This window comes from Carassius gibelio, chromosome B11 (assembly GCF_023724105.1).
Source record: "Carassius gibelio isolate Cgi1373 ecotype wild population from Czech Republic chromosome B11, carGib1.2-hapl.c, whole genome shotgun sequence".
NCBI lineage: Eukaryota > Metazoa > Chordata > Actinopteri > Cypriniformes > Cyprinidae > Carassius > Carassius gibelio.
The window spans coordinates 18,050,868-18,057,080 of NC_068406.1; the positions used below are offsets into that span (position 1 = coordinate 18,050,868).

General features: G+C 38.0%; 1 long non-coding RNA gene across 1 annotated transcript; it reads left to right on the forward strand.

Annotated features, from left to right (window-relative positions):
- Positions 1–2,290: 2,290 nt before the first annotated feature.
- LOC127968663 (uncharacterized) lies at positions 2,291–4,549 on the forward strand. The gene is made up of 3 exons (XR_008156043.1): positions 2,291–2,695; positions 2,951–2,987; positions 3,597–4,549. It is a non-coding gene; the product is annotated as an uncharacterized LOC127968663 (long non-coding RNA).
- Positions 4,550–6,213: the final 1,664 nt, after the last annotated feature.

Below are 6,213 nucleotides of genomic sequence, written 5' to 3' on the forward strand. Positions count from 1 at the left end.
TTTATCATCTTGATAAAAGAGTGTTTCCTTACACGTCTTACTAAAGTGTTCAGCCCTTTAAAGATCACTGTATGTATTCTGAAGAAAATCTGTACACTTTCAGAATAATTTCAGTGTGACTGGTCACCCGTTTAATTTCAGTGATTCAAGAGTGAATCCTTGTTTAAATTTTAATCAAAAGTAAATTATTTCGCCTTTTTTCTTCTCTTCCTCTCCCCATCTATCTGTTCTCTGTCTCTGCACAGAATTCACGACCTCTGCAATTCTGCTTGTCCTTGAGTCCCATAATGAATATTCAGCAGATTAGAAGACAGACATGAAAGTTAACATTAGCCATATATTTAAAAATCCCACATTCAGATAATCCGCATATTTGTCAAAATCAAACACAGGAGAAATAGGAGACAAATTACATAATGAGAGGATGGGGATATGTCTTGCGGACAGGGAATTAGATAAAGACACATTTGGCTGAGTTTGAAGGAAGGAAGTGTCCTTGAAGATGGTTCTTGAAATCCTGCCGGATGGACGGAGTTTGCCGTGAACCCCGATGGTGACGGAGGTGGATGTTTTAACTTTATTTAGTCTAGAGCATGTGAGAAAATATGTTAATTTTGAGTGCCGTGTCTTTCAATGTGCACTCGCACGCAAGTTAAAATGTCTGAATGAAAGCAGACTTCATCTGTAAGTGTGTGTGTGTGTGAAGTGAGTTGTCTGGGTTTTCACTTATCACCAATGCCAGTACTAACAACCCCAACCCCCCAAATCCAAAATGCGGAAACGTGCATTATTTTCTCCCCACAAGTCCTTTCATTTCTTCCTCTGTCTCCCGTCTCTGTCCCTCTCTCTCTCCCTCTTTTTCTCATTTATGACGAGTCATTACCGTGAGCACTGGGATGAAAGCTTTGGATCTGGCCGACCCGCTCCCTCTGACTGACGCATATTCATTTAAAAACGAGCCACTTATTACCCGTCCAAACTTTTTACAGCCCCACAGTGCACAGTAGAAGACAGCTTTATTCCCACTGAGCCGGAGTGTGGGCCAGAAAGCCTCGCAGCCTTTGATGGTTATATATGTGCACAGGCCGTCGCCTTGGCAGCCGCTCTCAGAAAAGTGCGCCATGATTTGTAATGTTACCTTTACAGCTTTAAACTCCATCGAACAACCTCAAGACCTTTTTAATGGGCTAATGTTGGGTTCCGACATATCATTAACAAATAAATTAATAAACACGTAGACACATGCACACTTTGAGAAATCTGGAGCTTTCAGTGTTGAAAGAGATTATGTTTCAAGATTCAACATACATTAGTGTGATGTGTCAATTTTACTCTTAATGAAAAGGGAGAGAGACTCCTGTGAAATTAAAACTGTGAGATAACATTCAAGGACTCTTATATATATAAAGCGAATAAAAGTAAAATAAGTCATATTTTTTATAGAAGGCTGTGTTTTTAAAACATATACAATACCATTCAAATGTTAGGGGCTTGCAAGATTTATTTATTTATTAACTTTTATTCAGCAAGGACACATTAAACTGATCAAAAGTGAACTTTTGAACTTTCTATTCATGACCAAATCCTAGAAATGTACCATTGATTTCCACAAAAAGCTGCTGTTTTCAGAATTTATAATAATAATAAGAAGAAGAAGAAGAAGAAGAAGAAGAAGAAGAAGGAGAAGAAGAAGAAACAATTCTTGAGTACCAAATCAGCATATGACACTTAAAATTGGAGTCCTGCCTGCTTTCACAGTATTACTATGTCTACTGATTTTTAAGGTCAAATAAATACAGCCTTGTGAATTATTGATTAATGATTATTAATGAATCTTATTTTTTTTTAAGATTTATATGATGACTGTTGTATACTGATATGTAAATATGACATAGTCTGAATATATAATTGTCATTATAACTATACGTACTTTACTCAGTATCATTTATTTGCAATATTGTCAACTGCACAATGAAAAAAACTTTCGCATTCACAAATCCCATAAGTAGCCACAGGCATGAAGAACACACAGCAAACATCTCTAACTAAATAACTAACATTTCTTCAGCGAATCCACCTCTACAAGTCTGAGGACTTTTCACATCTCTCTCACACACACCTGCTCAAATACACACAGTGATGCACATGAATACACACACACGTGTGTGATACCACTCTAAAATCTAAGTCTACCTTAGAGTCCCCTTTAGAGGCTGGATCTGAAGGAGATCACGAGAGAGACAGAAATCAGGACAGTCCTCTGGGAGTGTGTGTATGCGTGTGTCTTTTGTGCATGTAATGATATGAGTCCCTGTGACTGGTTTGAGCGGTCTGCGGGCTGGCAGATTGATTGGTGGATTGATGTAAAGCCTGTACATCTGTGCTGACTAATGTGGGCCAATCAGACTGATGTAAACCAATTTGATTTGATTGAAAAGCCAATTGATTGAAGCTTGGACATGTAAGCCATCAACTAGCGACCAGCAGGGGAAAGAAAACGGATGTGAAAGAGAGGGATTTGATTGATTAGCTGATAGATTGATTAAGTGATGTAGATGCTAAGTTTAAAGAGCCATCGCTGGCCCCTTCATATGTGTTTAACCCCGCTCCCACACTAACCTTCAGTCTTTAAGCCGCTCAGCAGGGTTCATTACATCTAAGTGTGAATAATTCATGCTCTGGACGCTGTAGCATGGTGAGTAAACACATGTACATGTGCTTAGTAAGATAGAGCAATCTACAGGAGGAAAGGCTAGTCAGATACCTTCAGGGCTGTATATCGCAGCCTGTTAAAACTATAAGAACTGATTTAAAGGGAAAGGCTCATGTTTTTTTTTTTTTTTTTTTTTAATGCAAAACACAAAATAACATTCTGAGGAATGTTGGTAACCAAACCATTTCGCTTACCATTGACTTAATTTCTCACAATATCTTATTTTATGTTATACAGAAGAAAGAAGGTCATACAGGTTTGGAACAACATAAGGGTGAGTAAAAAAGTAAATGCCTTGTAGTAACTGGGTAAGTATTTTAAGTAAATCCACTGTTTGATTTTCTTCTGTCTGATAATATAAGCATCTTGGATGAACATTTTTGGAGGCAAATCTTCCTTTTTAAGAAATCATTTGATCTGATTTAAAAATCAAACCGATTCATTCTTTATTCATCCAATGAATTTTCAATGAAGATTTTTTTTTTTGTGTGTGTGTGAAGAATAACCCCTATTACTCAAAAAATACATAACTTTAAAAGCCTTGCAAAAGCTGCTTAGATCTTGATTTGACATAATTTTAGAAACTTTAAATCTCCAGCCATAGTAATTGTTTTTACACGGAAAAGAGCAACTACAGCAATTTTCTGAATTTCTCCTTTATATTTTTTTAACAGAAGCAGTACATTTATATGGTTGAGAAAATAATAACAGAATGTTTGAATGAACGATCCCTTTAAAAAATCACACACACACGCACACTTTAAACCCGTCCTTTTGTTGCACGGTATGGTTAATATTGAAAAGAAATCTTAGGCATGGGAATTTTCAGCCACACATGCATATAAAAAGAAAATCAAGCTTATTACGTGTTATTATTTTACAGCGTGCAGATACAGATGCTCTGGCGTCTGGAGGCCGGGATCCGTAGCATGTGTTTTGTGTGAGAACGCTGGCCTCTTCTTAACTTGTGTTTGTGTTCGGTTGCTGGGTGCCTGGCTGACGAGAGGGGGCCCCGGCAACCGTCCGCCTACGCCTCATCACGGACGGTTCTGTTTTTTCCTTCCCCCTGCTTGCAAAGGTTTGCGTGTGTTAACACAGAACGTAGAGAGGGATCGAGGAGGGGTGGGCACACGAAATGGCAATTAAACCACGATGACCCCCGTCGCCTCCGCAGGTTGCTCGCTGTCACTGTGTCGGCTGAAAAGAAGAGAGGGGATGCAAACAAGCACACGGCAGTGGATATGATATGTGTTCCTCCCACAGCTATAAAACCTGCAGATCTTACAAACTGGAGCACTAGATGATCTCAAACACTGCCATCTTACTTGTGTGTACTGACAACAGAGTGTATCCAGGGAAGCAGGGCATGTTGAGACACAAAGGGGCTGTAACAGCATTGCAGACTCGTCCTTAAATACTGCAACAAGCACTTAGTTTGACAAGCCGCTGACAGAAGAGTACACGACTTGAGCTTAACGTGGTGACAGCCTAAACTTAGGTGTGTTCACTCCATCAGAACCAGAAGACACTTAAGGGTGCAAAAAAAACATAGCTATATTAGATGATGCTATTTGTGCACAATAAATGTTTATTGGGATTTATTGTGCTGCTATGACATCCTGGCTGAGAGCTTTTGGTAACTAAACGAGGGAGAATTAACTGTTGCGTTTAGAAGCTTTAAATAGCACAGAGGGAGGGAACGCATGGGCAAGGACTTGCACTATGACTGCATGTCTCACTTAGAGTGCATGTAAAAAATGTGCGTGTGTGTGTGTGTGTGTATCCAACATCATCGATACAGTAGAAGAAGACCTTCAAAATTCGGCACTAATGCCAAAGAATGGGGGATTAATGAATGATCCATGACCTCATTGGCCTCGAGAGAGTTTTTCAATGTGACTAAATGCTCTGGAGCACAATGACAGGCACCGGCGCTCTGGATGCTTCTGCCATTTATTAAAATATTCCCTCCAATCTGTTTGATGATTTTCATTATTCACACTCAACTGAAATATTAAGGCCTTGAAAGGCCCTTCACTCTACTTCAAATGCAGGGACGAAATGTCTGAAAAGACATGACAAAAAACACTGAGAACTGAGAATGCTCAGGTCAAACTCTCCAAAGAATTGGATTTTTGCATTATTTCTTTTTTTTTTTTTTTTTTTCATCAGTCATATGTTAACTTTGCATAATGGTGAAACAAATGTGCAGGGGGGGGGGGGGGTACATTGAGAGTCCTCAGATTAATTGTAGCACATTTAGCTAAATTTTTATTTAAAATTAAAATGACTAAAAACTAAGAAGAAAGCAATGCTTCATTCTTAGAAAATAAATAATTAAAAGGCAATGAAACTAGCTTAATTTAAATATATATATATATATATATATATATAGATAGGTAGATAGATAGATAGATAGATAGATAGCATAGGTTACATATAAACTAATCTAGATGTACATAAAATATATGGTTTTGTTTTCATGATATCAATTTATATATAAAAAAATAAAATAAAATAAACATAATATGCAGTGACTAAATGAGAGTCCTCAGATTAGAAGTCAGCTAGAATAAGGAATTTAGCAGATTTGGTCACATTGTCTTTGAAAAGTTACATTTAAAATGACTAAGAATTAAGGAAAATAATAATTAAGGAAAATAATACTTATAAAATGATTTTAAAATAAATAAAAAAATTATAATGCATAACATAAAATGCAGTGACAAAATGAGAGTCAGAGATCAGATTAACAGACAATAAGGATAGCAAATGTACCAGATTCAGTCACATTTTCTTTATAATGGTACTTATTTAAAATGACTAAGTACTGAGAAGAAGCAAGTGATGCTTATTTCCTAAAAATTAATATACAAAATGAAATGTGGTGCCACATGATAGCATGGGTTACATTTGCGCTAAGCAGCCAGGTGTCTTGGGGCAACATGCCAATTCAGATCCCTGTTCTGCCAACTTCTTGTTGACAACGTTAATGCCGATCATTTAAATGTGACATGTTCTCAACAAGAGCAAATTGAATTTGTGGCACACTCAAACAAACGTGCCTTCAGGGGTTGTGTGAGTCTGCTATTGTGCCTTCCCTCAAGGCAAAATGAAAATGAATCTCCATGACCTCTCGCTTTCTCTGTCTTTCTCTCGCTCTCCCCTGAGGAATAGCAGCATGGATCATCCCCACAGTTGTGCAGATTCTATTTAGCAATCGCTCTGTCTTCCTCCATTGTCTCTGCATTTCCCTCTTTAAAAGGGGCTTGGAAAATTTCCCCCCTCGCGGCTCTGTAAAACATAATCCCCCAAGGCCTCTTTCAGTACAGAAACAAGTCCATCTGACCCGCGGACAAATAAACAAACAGAATGCCGGAGCGCTGGTCCAGAGCACAGATTCATAAAAGGACTCTGGGATCAGACAGGCCAGGGGAATATTATTATAACCCTGTAAATCAAAATAAACTAGAGCATTTCACCCGACCATGCTTAACTCC